The 16994-nt window shown below is 51.5% G+C and overlaps 1 protein-coding gene across 1 annotated transcript in view; it reads left to right on the top strand.

Moving 5' to 3' along the window:
- HAAO (3-hydroxyanthranilate 3,4-dioxygenase) overlaps positions 1–16994 on the top strand; it is a 138083-nt gene that overhangs the window by 48246 nt on the left and 72843 nt on the right. The window lies entirely within an intron of this gene.

Below are 16994 nucleotides of genomic sequence, written 5' to 3'. Positions count from 1 at the left end.
CGTTAGAAAGTTTAGGACCTCCCAATACCTCCCCGCAGCTCTTCCTCATGGTACAACAACAACAACAACAACAGCGGCGGCGGCGCGGGGAGTGTGCGTCCTCACTCCGGCTTGGTTAGCCGCCATTGAACATGTGCTCCGACGGGGTTACCACGCAGGGGCTCGCTGTCAGCTCCTCGTCAAGGGCGGAGCCCGGTAACCCCCCGCACCCAATAGAAGCGGCGGACCGATCCCATCTTGGGCGGGGCCAATGAGCCGAGGGCGTGTCACTCCCCGCTGAGCATGCGCAGGAAGAGGGAGGTGACGTCAGATGCGCCCTCAGCTTGGAGAGAGAAGGACGCCACCTCCGAGCGCTGAAATACCTCCCCGCATCTCTGGACCGGACCGTGTTGATTCTGCCCCTGAGCCAAGGTGCACCTTGTGCTATCGACTGCCTGTCCTTCCTTGCCATCAATCCCTGTGTAAGTCAGTCTTGTCCCGTTTGTCTGTGGTCTGTCGGGAATAAGATAAGACTGTGTCTAAGTGCCCATCTTTTCTGTGCTTTACCTCTTACCGTGTAATCTACCCCTTTTCTGCATCAGCAATTATATCCTCCTCCGGAGGTCTTGAGAACTGTACCCCCTTGTGTCGTTTCATTTATCCCAGCCGTTGTGTCCTTTCCTTCATTGATTTAGCGTAGCGCGATTCGGCCAACGTTCGGGAGATGAATCGGGCGGGATAGGGTTCTAATCGGGGAGTAACTGTTACGGACGCGGTAATACACCACCGCTCGGTAAAATAACATCTAAAACCGCGTCTGTAACAATATATATATATATGTCGGATCGGGACTTAGAACTTGGGACTCAGAAGACTCAGAGAAAAGGAGCAACGGATATATTTATTAGAACTCGATTACACAAGCTTGCGGACAGCAAGATGTCGCAGAAGGTTCACATGAAATGACCAACACTACAACAAGATGCTCTGAAATAATTCGATTTAAACTTGCTTTATATAAGGAATATCGGGTGTGGTTTTAGCTCACAAGATACAGAGACAGAATGGGCTCATTGGCCCTCCCACCATAGTCCCATCCTGTTGTTCAGTTAGTTAGAGGAAGCTCATCAAGGCCACTCATAGGTTAACTCAGATAAGGAGATGGTCAGCCATATGTGGCAACATGTTTACAACTTTCTGTATAGAAACCTTGGTTGGGAAAGTTACAAAAGGAGGGGACACTCGTAAATGTGTCAGCCCACAGGATATTGGCAAAGTCTAGAGGGAGGCTGAGAGATAACAGTTGCCACCAAGGCCAGGGGAGGCAGAACGAGAGATTGTGCCCACACAGGCCAAGAGCTCACAGGCACAGAACTCCTTATTAGGATATTACACATCCTCAATGCACAAGAAAGGACTAAGTATTATAAAGAGTACAGCAATCAGTCAAAACAAAACATATAATTGGTTATACTTGGTAATTGGTAAAGCAGCAAGGATATACAAAGGGGGAGGGGCATTACAGCTCCCTACATACCGCCCTTTTGGATCTAAGATACAAAGTTATCTACGAGCCAATCAAAGGCCTTTATTTCAAACAAAGCAGAAACAAAACCAATCAGGAAAGTCATTCAACATATCACGCGAAGGCAGCCCAGTAAGCATGTCCCGTACCCAAAGCACCACACATACTCAGTAGGATGATTCGCGTCTGTATGTGAGTATACAAAGTATACAGTGTATAAGTCCGTAAAAGCAGGGTGATCAAATGGCATGAAAAATCCACCAAGAGAGGTGAGAGAGACAGTGTAAAGGGTTCACTAAACGTACCGCGCGAATGCAGCCCAGTGAGCATGTCCCGTACCCAGTACCGCACATCGCACTCAGCAGGATGATCCGCGGGTGTGTGGGTGTAAGTGGGTGTAAGTGGGTGTATGATGTAAGTCAGGTGTAGATGGGTGTATGAGGTGAGACCGTAGAGGCATGAAGATGGAATAGCGTGTCAAATCCACAACGAAGACCTCTGGTTCCACCGGGGTCCACACCCAGGAAGATCTCCCGACCCACCCTTGGAGCACAGAGGTGTGGCCAGGACTCCTCCCCAACTGGAGCTCGCCCAGGCTTCCCCAGGTGAAATCCTTGTAGATCTTCAGCGCTCAATCGATATTCATGTTCATGAGGTCTCTTACATGCTGGTGATCTGGGGAAGACACAACATCGTCAGTATCAGGTGGCTCAAACCTATGGCCATAAAATAAAGCATAACGGTCCAAAGGAGGGAGAGCGACTTCCTTTGGGTCAAAGTCGAGATCGTCCGAGGCGATGCTGCTTGCATCGCTGCTATCCCTGGACGAATTCGTAAAACAATCAGATTCGGAACTCAGAGTATCTCCACGATCGAGTTCCTCTCCATCCGGGCTTGGGTTTGCAGCTGGGTCCAAATCCCGGACTGGGTCAGTGGCGTTTGACTCACTGTGAGCTTGTGAGACATAAAGGTGAGCTCGTGAAACATAAAGAGGCAGAGCCTGCATTGAGACATAAACATCAGTCGGGGACCCTTGCAAGTGGCCCACATCATCATCGGTAACATTATTCTCAGGTGGCGTAGGCCTGCGGCGTCGGCGGCCAGCAATAGTCATAGCCTTACACATCGAGAAGAAACGAGAGGAGTCCCTTAGGAACTCGTTGACGTCTGCATGCGACGTGTTGGGGCCCAGAGTAATCGGCCTCCTGGCAGCCTGAAATGCTTCGAGGTCCGCAAAAGTGTAATCAACATCATTATCGGTAATATCAACAATGGAAGAACAATCTTCGGAAGTGGAGATCTCATTGTCGCGGCCCAGTGGCTCGTTCGGGTCGTCGTTCCAGGATCCGCGGTCTGCGGTCACGTCGACGGCCGGTGTGTCATCTGGACCTGCGATCAGCTTGTCGATCATCACCATGGCCTTTTCTGTTGTCGTCTTCAGTGTCCATCCTGTGGAAAACTTTCTCACACACGCAAGGACTAAAGTCTTGATTATTACACAGCTAACCACGATTCCAAGGACTATTGCCAAGGCGGTCAATACGCACTTTACAATCGTGCCTGTCCACCCTTTGAACCAGTCGGTAAGCCATTGGTGGGAGGCTTCCCGATCCATTCGGTCCCTTGTCAATGTATGAGCGCTTTCCCTTAACCTTATAATAGCAGCACTGACCCCCTGTGAGGGATCAGGAATAAAAGTGCAACATCTACCCTCAATTATCCCACATACCCCTCCTTGTTCTGCCAATAGCATATCTAACGCAACCCTATTTTGCATAACCATTGTACGCAGGTGGACAACTGTGTCCAACATTTCGTCATGTGCTGTAGCGGTGGCGTTGGCCACACTTTCTAAGATTAACGCAATTTTGTCAATGCGGTAACTGCTCATGACCGTCCCAGCCCATGGGAAGAAGAAACTAACGGCCTTCTCCCAATCAGCGCCGTGTAAGGTGGTGGTGCCGTCGTCGTGCCAATAGGTGCTTCGTTGTGTCCTTATGAGTGCAGGGGTATTATGCAAGTGTTGTCGCATTTCCATTTCTGGGAAAACTGATCCTAAATAGCAAATACCTCCCCAATTATCAGGTAAATACGGGTAAGCTTTGTTCCCGCATACAAACATGGTTCCGTGTGGAGCCACTAAATGAGTGGTCATGCAAGTGCGAAGGTCTGCGATAGTGTTTGTTCCGTTTTCCCCTTCCCATGCCAACTGGAGGTGTGTGAGGTTATGTAAGGGCGAACTTGTAACATTTACTAGCAGCAAGTGTTTCCCTTCCCTAGGGTCCGCGAGGAGGGTATCTCTACACACGGATTTACCTACCATTATTTGGCCCTTTCCTTCTAAGCATAGGGCCCCCTTAGCCGGCTTAACCCAAACCGGCGCCGGACGTTCCTCAAAGTGTCGGGGCTGGATGGGGGGCGAGTACTGGAAAACTCGTTTACACGCGGTTCCGTCAGAACCTTGGCTTGTCAGGGTTGTACTAAGGCATTTGGTGTCTAGTGGCTTTGAGCACAAATCATTGAGTGATAGGGGTAACACTACCATTGGTATTCCTGCTGTGCTGGTGCGGGGAAGGTGCATACACATCCAACACCGTGTCCTGTTCTGTAATGTGGCCATATGCCGTGCGACCTTCCAGTATGTGTTCTCCTCTGGCTTCCTTCTTACTTCCTGGGCAGGCGGGGTTTTGATGACGTAAGCGGCGCAACTAGGTCGTAAGTAGGGTGCAGTTCCATTTGGGATTATTGTGCGAGGGGGCCATATTCCACATTCAAGTATCATTGTTGTATCCGGACCAATGGGGGTATAATGCAACATGAGGGTAGTATTCTCAATGCCCTTGCCCCATCGATATCCTGGGGCATATCGACTACTTATGTCCCCAGTGTATGTTCCGTTTTCCACTTTCCTAACCTTAGTCAGGACTAGGCGTGGTCTTGTCATGCATGCCTGTGGTGTCTTATTGTGTACCACTATAGCTTCCACCCATCTTACAGATAACCACTTAAAGCTCGTTTCCAAGTTACAGCAATTCACCGCTATTTTGTCTCCCCAGCGAGCCGTTATATACTTGACGGGGTAGAGGGGAAATGCTGAATAATTGTCGGGTCCTGGGTACTTGGGGAGGTCCTTTCTCGATAGCTCAAAGTGCAAGAGCCTATCTTTGGCAGGGGGTTTGCGGCAGCTGCCCAGAATTCCCATCATCATGACCGTAATCGCCACCCTTAGGAGACTGTGGTGCCCTAGACGGTGCATTGTCTTCAGCTGTGTGGGGTGTAGTGTCTTGTGTGGCTTGTGGTGCGGGGATGGACAACTTACAATGGGTGGCGTGGATCCACGAAGGTTTACCCTCGCAGAAGACTGCCGTCGGTGTGACCAGTAGCACCTGGAATGGTCCCTTCCACCGTGGCTCCAAAGCAGCCTTGCGGGTGAAGTGCTTTACGAGCACCCAGTCGCCGGCCTGGAAGTCGTGGATGGCGTGGCCTATTGGTTCAGGCAGCGCCTCTCGTACTCGAGCATGGATGCTGCGTGCCACATTGGACAAGCCTATGCAAAATCTCAAAAGCATGTCATCCATTACTGGCAAAGCAAGGGTGGACATGTCTGTTGGTGCTGAAACGGGCAAGCTCATAGGTCGTCCCATTAATATTTCGTGGGGGGAAAGGCCCGTAGTGCGACCCGGGGTGGAACGGATGCTCATCAACGCAAGCGGGAGAGCCTCTGGCCACCTCAAGCCTGTGTCTGCGCAAAGTTTCGCTAGTTTATTCTTTAAAGTCTTATTCGTTCGTTCCACAAGTCCCGATGACTGTGGGTGGTAAACGCAATGGAAGGACTGCTTAACGCCCAACGCCTTCAGGATGCCCTTAACCACCTGCGCCGTGAAATGACCCCCTTGATCTGACGAAATTATCTGGGGGATGCCAAATCTGCACATAAAATCCCTTACGAGGCGCTTCGCTACTGTCGGGGCATCGGACTTGACGCATGGGTAAGCTTCGACCCATTTGGTGAACGTATCTACGATTACCAACACATAGCGAAACGACATGCTTGGTTCCAATTCTGTAAAATCGAACTCGATAGTTGCGAACGGCCCACTAGGCGGGGGCCGTCCCCCATCATGTGCATGTCTCGGCGGCGCCCCTCTATTGTGTTGCTGGCAGACCACGCACGATCGGCACACTTCGGATACAATCCGTGACAGTCCTGGCGCTGCCCAAGTGTAGTTTATCTGTCCCATCACCCCCCTCTGGCACACATGACCATTCTGATGAGCCATGCGTGCCAGCCAAGGCAGTAAGGCCTGGGGTACTATAGGTTTCTCGTCAAGGGTCCATATTTCTCCTGGCCCGAGGCGTATCGCCCCTCGCTTGAGCCAGTCCTCGTGTTCGGCCGTCGGTGCAGCGTTCTGCAAATTTATGATATCGTCCTTAGTTGGTGTGGCGGGTGGTCCCACAGTCGGTATGTCAGCAATATGTGCGGATGTCGCCTTTGCTCGTGTCACCATCGGCATGTTGCGTTCTATCTGTTGGTTGGCGGCCTTTCCTGCCGCCTCGTCCGCCCTTGCATTGCCCCGGGCAACGTCAGTGTCCGCCCTTTGGTGGCCACGACATTTAATTACCGCGATAGCGCGGGGAAGTAAAATACTTCGGAGGAGCCCTTCTACCAACGCGCCATTTTTTATCACTGAACCGGCAGATGTGAGAAACCCTCTCATCTTCCAGATGGCCCCTTTATCGTGGACTACGCCGTGAGCGTAGGCCGAATCTGTGTAAATGTTGACGGCAAGGCCTTCCGCCAAGCTGCATGCTCTGGTCAAGGCGCACAGCTCCGCCTACTGTGCGGAAAATGTAGGTGGGAGACGCCCGCTTTCCACCGTTTCGCTATCCGAGCACACGGCGTACCCGGACAACAGGGACCCGTCCCATGCGCGCCTAGCTGATCCATCGACATAATATGTACAGTCGGGGTATTCTAAGGGATTGTCCTTTAAATCCGATCGCACCGTGGAGACTAGCTGCACAACGTCGGCGCACACATGGGGTTCGCCCTCCTCAGGGGTGGGCATCAGTGAGGCTGGGTTGAGTGTCGTGCAACGTTCGATCGTGATGTTGGCTGCAGTGATCAGTGCGGATTCGTATTGCATTAATCTAGTGTTAGACAAATGCTGTGTGCTTCGCTGTAACAACAGCGAAGTGACGCAATGCGGTACCCGTAGCGTTACTGGGTGTCCCATAACGATGTCCGCTGTTCTTTCTACTGCGTACCTGGCCGCTGCCACGGCTTGCAGGCACACCGGAAACCCTCGTTCGACCGGGTCTAACTTTTTACTAAAGTAGGCTACCGGCCGCTCCTTATCCCCATGGGTCTGTGTCAAAACTGACTGGGCGAAACCTCCCACGGCGTGAGTGTAAAGGGTAAAAGGTTTCGCATAATCCGGGAGTCCTAATGACGGTGCTGTGACCAACGCCTGTTTCAGCCCGTCAAAACATCGCCTCAATTCCTCCGTCCATACCAATTCGTCCGAGGCGTTTGATTTGGTCGCCTCGTATAGTGGCTTAGCCAGCAGCGCAAAATCAAGTATCCAAGTGCGGCAATATCCCGTCATACCTAGGAAGCGCAGCAGTTGCCGTTGCGAGCGAGGGCGAGGCAGCTCCATGATAGCGGTCACCCGTCCAGCATCCAATTCGCGTTTTCCGTGCGAAATGGCGTGTCCCAAGTAAGTTACAACCTTCCGCACAAACTGAAGTTTTGGTCTGCCTACTGTGTGGCCTTTGGCCGCCAAGGCCTTTAATAGGGCCATGGAATCCATTTCGCACGCCTCCTTTGAAGGGGAGCAAATCAACAAATCGTCAACGTATTGCAGCAACACTGACCCTCCCTTCAGTTCCACATCCGCCAGGTCGCGGTGTAGCGCCCGGGAAAACAGAGTGGGGCTATCTGAAAACCCCTGAGGTAGTACTGTCCAAGTATACTGGCGCCCCCTATGGGTGAAAGCGAACAAGTATTGTGACTCAGGCGCGATGGGCACAGAGAAAAACGCAGAACAAAGGTCGATAACTGTGAAGTATGTTGCGTCCGGCGGGATTGACATCATGAGGGTTTCTCCGTTTGGAACTAGTGGGTGTATGCCCTGTATCACCTTGTTCACCTCCCTTAAATCCTGTACAAACCTCCATTTGTCCTTTGACGGCTTTTTCACTGGCAAAATTGGTGTATTACATGGGCTGTTAGTTTCCACGATAATTTTCTGTTCCACTAGGGATTGAATTACTGGTGCTATGCCTACGTCGGCCTCAGGTCGTAGCTTATACTGTTTTACATTTGGCAAGCGCATCCCCGGCTGCACTGCTATCACTAGAGGTTTGGCGTCTCGCATCCGTCCAACCTCACCGTCGCTCTTAGGCCATAAATTGTCTGGCACCTCCGCTAGGAGGTAATCTGACTCACCCGGGTCCGTCAGCACTGCCCTCATGGCATAGGTGCCCTTAGGAGGCAACTCTGCTACTTCGAACACTCCATCCCTCCGTTGTGTCTTGAAGTCAATTGAGAACCCTTCGCCATTTTGGAGCCGTTTCAAAGTCCAGCGGCCTCTCTTACTCCGATAACCTTGTAAGGGAACTTCTCGTAACCGCCCCACCATCCAACCTACACTTTCCGGCGGCCACCCCTTGGCAGTAGTGAGGGTAACATGGGCGACCGCTCCTTCGGGGTATTGGGTCAACGCACGCTGGCTCGAGGTTAGGACTGCCTCGATTCCTATTCCCTCACGGCCGATCCATATCCGTGATAAGTGTAGAGGCGTGCGCTCGCCCAGCTTTTCCTTAACCTTCTCTCGATAATTCTCATCCTCGCCCGTTGCATCATAGTACGCAGTGCAATGGGGTGGATTATCCTTTACGTTTTTTATCGAAATTTGGTGCAGTTGTAGCCAATCTCGCAGAACTGAACTGTCCAAACACACATTATCTATGATATGCGTCCAGGTAGCCAGAGCCCCTTCATCCAAGCGCCACCAATACGCGGTGGGGCCGGGCCGAGACAATGCCGTCATTACCAAGTCGCGTTTAGATTCCGTGACGTCTACAAAAACTCCCTCCTCTGTACATGAGATTTGACAGCCCAATCGGCACAACAAGTCCCGTCCCAACACATTTGTCGGGGTGGTAGTGGTCATCAAGAACGCATGTTTAGCCTCCAGCGGGCCGCATGTTACTCGCACTTCCTCCGAAACAGGAAGCGCTTGGGGTAAACCCGAAACGCCCAGTATTTGAACGTTCCTCGCCGTGGGGCGCAAAGAGGGCAATTGCCCCTTGTTAATTGTGCTGCGAGTCGCGCCCGTATCGACGAGAAATTCTAATTGTCTTCCCTCCACGTCCAACGTCAAGGTCGGTTCCTCTTCCGGTGTCATGGTCAAAAGAGGACACTCCTTGGGCGACCCGCCAGCGTCCCGTCAATAGGCCCCTCTATTGTATTGGGGCGGAAACCCCTTACGAGCCTTTGGGCAATCACGTATCCAGTGTCCCATTTGCTTGCAATAATGGCACGGATCCTGCGGAACCGGTGGTGCGGAGGGCATAGGTCGTCCCTCTACAGCGCCCCTTCCGCCCAGCCGGCGTTCTGGCGGCCCCCAATGTGACTGGTTTACTGGTTGCCATTGCGGCGGACCCCGAGGCGGGGCCCAGTTCCCCCTTGGTCCATTCTGCATCCCACTATTGGGGGGTGGTCCAGGGGTTTGGAGAAGGGGTCTTGGTGGATACCAATTTTGGGGAGGGGGTCCTTGCACAGTCCAAGTTTGAGGGTTTTGAGGAGGAGGGGGAAGAGGGGGTGGTATTGTCCATTGTTGTTTTATCTCGTCCATATTAATTAGTCCAAAGTCTTCCTCAGTACAACCGTCGCAGTTTTCATTTTCGTGGTGGATCCACTCTCCGTTGGGGAATTGGCCCCTATAGAAAGAAGGCCAACAACTCCTCCTATGTTCCTCAAAACCTCGAACAGGCCCCCACTTCTGGCACTGTTCGCGTATGTAGTTCTGACTCTGATCCCCCTTTTTATTTTGATTAAATTGAGCCCGTTTCTCCTGGACAAACATTTGCAATATTTCCTCCTTAATATCCTTCTTCTCCTCTAGGGAGGAGCCCGGGCATTGTTTCAGTTTGTCGCATAATTCGTTGGTTGTCATTCCCTTCCAGCCGAAGAGGACGGACTGTACCTGTTTCTTTAATATCGGCCGAAGCCCCTCGATTAGATATTGATTTACCAATGGTTGGGGTAGCCCTCCCAGCTGCATCGGACCCAGTCCTCCCCAGCGCGCGATGGCCTTTTCCAACCTTTCTCGGTACTCTCCAATTGGTTCTCCTGGTTTTTGTTTTATGGCCCCGATTTTTCCCCAATCCGGACCCCCTGCTGGCAACAGCGCATGTTCGATGGCACCCAGCAGCCGGACCTTCAGTGCGTCCCATTGCGCTGGTGTTATCTGGCCCGCTCCTGCTGCCCTTGGATCGTCGTGCGGCCAGTGTGCTCTTAGTCTAGCCCTTTCCCATACTTTGGGTGGGAGCACGGATACTCCCATATGAGTTATGTCTCGATAGTCGCACTCGCCAGCTATAACCCAATTCGACATGGTTGGCACTATCTGTCGTGGATCCTCAATAAGCAAATGTTGAATCCTTTCCCGCATTACCGTTAAAGAGGATTCTTTCCATGGTACCCTTTCTCGAACCCCATGACCTGCTGCGTCAACTCCGATAACTTGTAGGGGGCACAATGTTTTCCTTCCCTCTATTTCCTGACATTCCAATGGGGTAGTTTGTGAGGTCTCTTTCCCATTACAGCCTACCAGTGAGGGGTATAACCCATCCTGTCCTATCGGTGGCGGGAACCCTGCGATGTCGGTCCCGTCATCTATTCCGTTAGCCCCGAGTTGTGCAAACGGTCTTCCCTGGCTCGGGTGGTTCTGGGGTATCTGGGGCGCGATGGTAGCGGGGTTATAGGGAGGTGGTGGCGGGAGTGCAGAAAGGATAGGTGGTGCCTGAAACCCCGGGACAGGGCTTAGGTCTGGGGCTGGGGAGGGTAGATTGGTCACTACTTCCCCTACCGCAGGGTCTGGGTTTTCAACGAGCGACATCAGTCGCGCGTTGGCCTGCCTCTCTATTTCTTTAATCGCTTCACCCTGCACTTTATCTGCCTGTTTCCTCAGACCCTTGAGTTTTGTTACCTCACCGGCCAAACTGGCCTGTTTCGACCTTGCGTGTCGCTTCATTGCTTCTTCCTTCCACCAACCAAAGACTTTCCAATAGTCAGGCGGGAAGTGTTTCGTGGCCTGTTCCAACTTTTCTAATGCCTCATACAACGCGTCCAATTTTTCCAGCGCAAAAGACCCTCCTTCGGGCCACGGTTCACCTAAATCCTTAGTCAGCGCAACCCATGACTTCCCTGGTCTCGCAGCATCATAGCCATACCTCCGAAACATGAAAAATGCTGGGGTATTTCTAAGCGGTTCACCTGCCTTTACAATCTTATTACCCATCCTGTTCCCCATCCTAGGAAAATTTAGTTTACCGACGTAGCCTTGTACCCGTGAGGATCGCCCGCCTCGCGGTACAGCCGTCTACCTAACTCTGAGAGGCTCGCAGCCTTGTACCCGTGAGGATCGCCCGCCTCGCGGTACAGCCACGCTACCTACTCTCCTGAGAGGATCGCCCGCCTACTCAGCCGTCTAACCTACCCTTACTGTGCTTTCCTGGCGTCCTACGCCCGTGTAATACTTCTAACCTTACTTATAATTCCAAAGTCTCCCGGGTAGGCCTCGGATCGGGACGCCGCCCTTATCCTTACCCTCACAACCCAGAGATCTATTACTCCTTACCCTCAGGCGCCCAACGTGGGGCACTTTCCCTTACGTAACGTTACCCTGACGAGTCCATAAACAGTCAGTTGCTCCGGGACCCAAGCGGTCCGTATTTAAATTTAGGTTCGAGGATCAGGTTTGAGCAGGGAACGGAACAAACGGCACCCGAGCAAGAGAGTGGGTTGCAATTTGGACTGACCCCCAGGCTACAAAGGAAAAACAAAAGAAAACCACAGCTCACCTGACCCGGATCAATTGCCAGCTGGTCTCACCACTCACTTGCCTGGGACCGCGTCCCGGACTGCACAGACTGATCCCACCGCTGCCACCACTTGTCGGATTGAGACTTAGAACTTGGGACTCAGAAGACTCAGAGAAAGGAGCAACGGATATATTTATTAGAACTCGATTACACAAGCTTGCGGGGAGCAGGTGTCGCAGGAAGGTTCACATGGAATGACCAACACTACAACAAGATGCTCTGAAATAATTCGATTTAAACTTGCTTTATATAAGGAATATCGGGTGTGGTTTTAGCTCACAAGATACAGAGACAGAATGGGCTCATTGGCCCTCCCACCATAGTCCCATCCTGTTGTTCAGTTAGTTAGAGGAAGCTCATCAAGGCCACTCATAGTTTAACTCAGATAAGGAGATGGTCAGCCATATGTGGCAACATGTTTACAACTTTCTGTATAGAAACCTTGGTTGGGAAAGTACAAAAGGAGGGGACACTCGTAAATGTGTCAGCCCACAGGATATTGGCAAAGTCTAGAGGGAGGCTGAGAGATAACAGTTGCCACCAAGGCCAGGGAAGGCAGAACGAGAGATTGTGCCCACACAGGCCAAGAGCTCACAGGCACAGAACTCCTTATTAGGATATTACACATCCTCAATGCACAAGAAAGGACTAAGTATTATAAAGAGTACAGCAATCAGTCAAAACAAAACATATAATTGGTTATACTTGGTAATTGGTAAAGCAGCAAGGATATACAAAGGGGGAGGGGCATTACAGCTCCCTACACACATATATACACACACATACACATGTGTACACACACATGTACACTGACACACATGCACACACATACACACACATATATATACACATACACACATGTACACACACACACACACATACATACACACACACACACAAACACACACACACACACATATATACACATACAGACACACACACACACACACACAGACATATATATACACATACACATATATGCACGCACACACACACACACACACACACACATATATGCACGCGCGCGCACACGCACACACACACACACACACACACACACACACACACACACACACATGTCCCACATGTATATATCCCACATTCCACATGTATATACATGTTTAAAGTGTACGTGCCCTTCCCCCCTCCCCCGCCCAACAACGCTGAGTACTTCTGCTAGTAACTAATGAAATAAAAACGAAGAAATATCTCTGGGTAATTTCCTGAAACTCGGTGAAATTCGCTTAAATTCGCTGAAATTCGCTCGGTGTATCGGTGAAATATTTTATTTGGGCGGTGTATAATTGCTTCGAACGAAATATCTCTTAGCAATTTCCCGTCTGTGTTTCATGTCCATGCACACGTGAAATGGAGTTTGTTTTTGCACACGTGAAATGAACATGTGAACCTTTACTTCCGGATAATAATGTTGAATGAAATAAAAACGAAGAAATATAGTGGGGTCACCCGTGGGACATTTCGACATATTGATGTTAGATGCTGCACATTCAAAATGGTTACTGGCAATTCATCAGATCCAGAAATAGTGCAATGAACACAATTTATTTATTTCACATAATATGTGACCCCTCACTCCTCTCCACCTGACACTCTCCTCTCTCCACCTGACACTCTCCTCTCTCCACCTGACACTCTCCTCTCTCCACCTAGCACTCCTCTCCTCTCCAATCCCTCACATTCCTCTCCTCTCCAATCCCTCACCTCTCCAATCCCTCACACTCCTCTCCTCTCCCTCACTCTCCTCTCCAATCGCTCCTCACTCGCCTCTCCAATCGCTCCTCACTCGCCTCTCCAATTGCTCCTCACTCGCCTCTCCAATCGCTCCTCACTCGCCTCTCCAATCGCTCCTCACTCGTCTCTCCAATCGCTCCTCACTCGCCTCTCCAATCGCTCGTCACTCGCCTCTCCAATCGCTCCTCACTCGCCTCTCCAATCGCTCGTCACTCGCCTCTCCAATCGCTCGTCACTCGCCTCTCCAATCGCTCCTCACTCGCCTCTCCAATCGCTCCTCACTCGCCTCTACAATCCCTCCTCACTCGCCTCTCCAATCGCTCCTCACTCGCCTCTCCAATCGCTCCTCACTCGCCTCTCCAATCGCTCCTCACTCGCCTCTCCAATCGCTCCTCACTCTCCTCTCCAATCGCTCCTCACTCGCCTCTCCAATCGCTCCTCACTCGCCTCTCCAATCGCTCCTCACTCGCCTCTCCAATCGCTCCTCACTCGCCTCTCCAATCGCTCCTCACTCGCCTCTCCAATCGCTCCTCACTCGCCTCTCCAATCGCCTCTCCAATCGCTCCCCACTCGCCTCTCCAATCGCTCCTCACTCGCCTCTCCAATCGCTCCTCACTCGCCTCTCCAATCGCTCCTCACTCGCCTCTCCAATCGGCTTTCCCCGTCTCGTTTCTCTCGTTTTTCTCCCGTCTCGTTCTTTTTCTTGCTCCAAATCGGCCCGTCTCGCCCGTCGGAATCGGAAATCGGCCCGTCTTGCTTTCGTGCTTGCGCGTAAATAAATTGTGTTCATTACACCATTTCTGGATCTGATGACTTGCCAGTAACCATTTTGTAAAAATGAATGTGCAGCATCTAACTCAATATGTCGAAATGTCACACACATCTATGCCCGTGGGATTCCCATGGGTGACCCCGCAAGTTTGCATTGACGTTCGTCGATGGACTCGTTCGCCCGTCTCATTCGTTTTCTTGCTACATCCTGTTCAAGTCTGCGTTCTTCATCGATCGTCTCATTCATTTTGGAAATAGAAGTTTCCACGCAGCGCATGAATTGTCACGATCCTCAAGAGGAATTTGTCTCATAATCATCAAATGATAAATGGCAAGTAAATTATATTGTGGAAAATTAAAGATTTCAAATAAACCTATTTAAAGTGTATTCGCACATAACTAATTAAAAAAACGAAGAAATATCTCTCGGTAATTTCCTGAAACATATTTTACTTCCGGCTAATAATGTTGAATGAAATAAAAACAAAGAAATAGATGTCGGCATCATTGTTGACGTTTTTGTGACGACTGTCATCAAACGAAAAAGTAATATATCTTAACGGAAAAGCAAAAGCGAATTTTTAATATATATCGACACGTTGCCGTCGGTGTCATGTTGGGCGGTGTATGATACACCATGACGGTGACCCAGTGACCATATGACGACGTGACCGTATGTGTACGGTCATGTACGGTGTACGACCGTATGTGTACGACCATAATACGGTCATGACCGTATGACGACGACGTATACACATACACACACACACACACACACACACACACACACACACACAAACATATATATACACATATATGCACACACACACACACACACACACACACACACACACACACACACACACACACACACATACACATATATGCACGCACGCACGCACACACACACACACACACACACACACACACACACACACACACACACACACACACACACACACACACACACACACACACACACGTCCCACATGTATATATCCCACATCCCACATGTATATACATGTTTAAAGTGTACGTGCCCTTCCCCCCTCCCCCGCCCGGCAACGCTGAGTACTTCTGCTAGTAACTAATGAAATTAAAACGAAGAAATATCTCTGGGTAATTTCCTGAAACTCGGTGAAATTCGCTGAAATTCGCTGAAATTCGCTCGGTGTATCGGTGAAATATTTTATTTGGGCGGTGTATAATTGCTTCGAACGAAATATCTCTAAGCAATTTCCCGTCTGTGTTTCATGTCCATGCACACGTGAAATGGAGTTTGTTTTTGCACACGTGAAATGAACATGTGAACCTTTACTTCGGATAATAATGTTGAATGAAATAAAAACGAAGAAATATAGTGGGGTCACCCGTGGGAATCCCACGGGCATGGACGTGTGTGACATTTCGACATATTGAGTTAGATGCTGCACATTCATTTTTACAAAATGGTTACTGGCAAGTCATCAGATCCAGAAATGGTGTAATGAACACAATTTATTTATTTCACATAATATGTGACCCCTCACTCCTCTCCACCTGACACTCTCCTCTCTCCACCTGACACTCTCCTCTCTCCACCTAGCACTCCTCCCCTCTCCAATCCCTCACATTCCTCTCCTCTCCAATCCCTCACCTCTCCAATCCGAAGGTGAGAATTATTTGAAGCGAAGGCTCTCCCAGAATAGGTGGAGCTATGAGTGGAGCTACTCTGCAAACCGAGTAAGCCACACCCCGGACAGACGCCCAACAGACAGACAGAATCATCTACGGCTATTATAATATATTGAAGGAGCTGGGGCTCCCACGTCGATCGGAAGAATGGACGCGACAAAAAGCTGGAATTCATCCGAGTTGCTTTAATCAAACCAAACACTCAGGCACTCTGAAAAGCCCGTTTATCGGGCAGCAATATATATACATATTATCCCGGAGCGTTTACCCAGGAAAGGCGAGAGGGGGCGTGGCCCAGCGTCCTGGCTGCGGCCTGGCAAGTTGAGGGCGAGCCTGCCCGGACGTCCTGGACGAGCCCGGCATGGTGATCGCTCCGCGTCCTTGATAGGTGCAAGGCGATTGTGAAAACCCAGCGGTAGCCGCTACACACGTCCCCCCAGAATCGACTTGCACCGGCAGGGTCAATTTGAGGGGGGTCCTGATGACCCGGCCGAAGCGACCCCTGGCGGGTCGTGGGAGGGGGTCCGGTGTGGTGGTGGGCGGTCGAGTGGGGGGCACCGTGGATGGGGGGCGGCCTCGCCGCGGCGGAAGGGCCACCCGTGGTGGGTGGTCGACGTCCACGTGCGCCGGCTTGAGGCGGTCCACCGCAATCCGGTCCGACCTGCCGCCGATGTCGATGACGAACGACTTGTCGTCCCGTCGCAGCACCCGGAAGGGCCCGTCGTACGGCGGCCGGAGTGGCCCCCGATGTGCGTCGTGACGCACAAAAACATACTCCGCTGTGCGAAGTGCTGGGGGGACGTAGGACTGGGGGTCACCGTGGTGGGATGTTGGCACGGGGGCAAACCGTCGGGCGGCCTCCTGGAGGTCCGAGCGCTGGTGAGCTGCGGACCAGGGACTGGTAGCGTCGGGCACGAATTCGCCCGGGACGCGTAGCGCCTGGCCATAGACAAGCTCGGCGGTGGATGCCTGGAGGTCCTCCTTGGGGGCCGTGCGGAGGCCCAAAAGGACCCACGGCAGCCGGTCGGCCCAACCGCCGTCTTGAAGGCCGGCCATGAGCGCGGCCTTCATGGAGCGGTGGAATCGCTCGCACAACCCGTTTGCTTGGGGGTGGTAGGCCGTAGTACGGTGGAGCTTGACCCCCAGGTTGCGGGCGACTGCGCCCCACAGCTCGGAGGTG

The sequence above is a fragment of the Myxine glutinosa genome, chromosome 5, assembly GCF_964187855.1.
Source record: "Myxine glutinosa chromosome 5, kmMyxGlut1.1, whole genome shotgun sequence".
Classification (NCBI taxonomy): Eukaryota; Metazoa; Chordata; class Myxini; order Myxiniformes; family Myxinidae; genus Myxine; species Myxine glutinosa.
The sequence above is the reverse complement of the archived record's forward strand: the minus strand, read 5'-3'. Positions and strand labels throughout refer to the sequence as shown.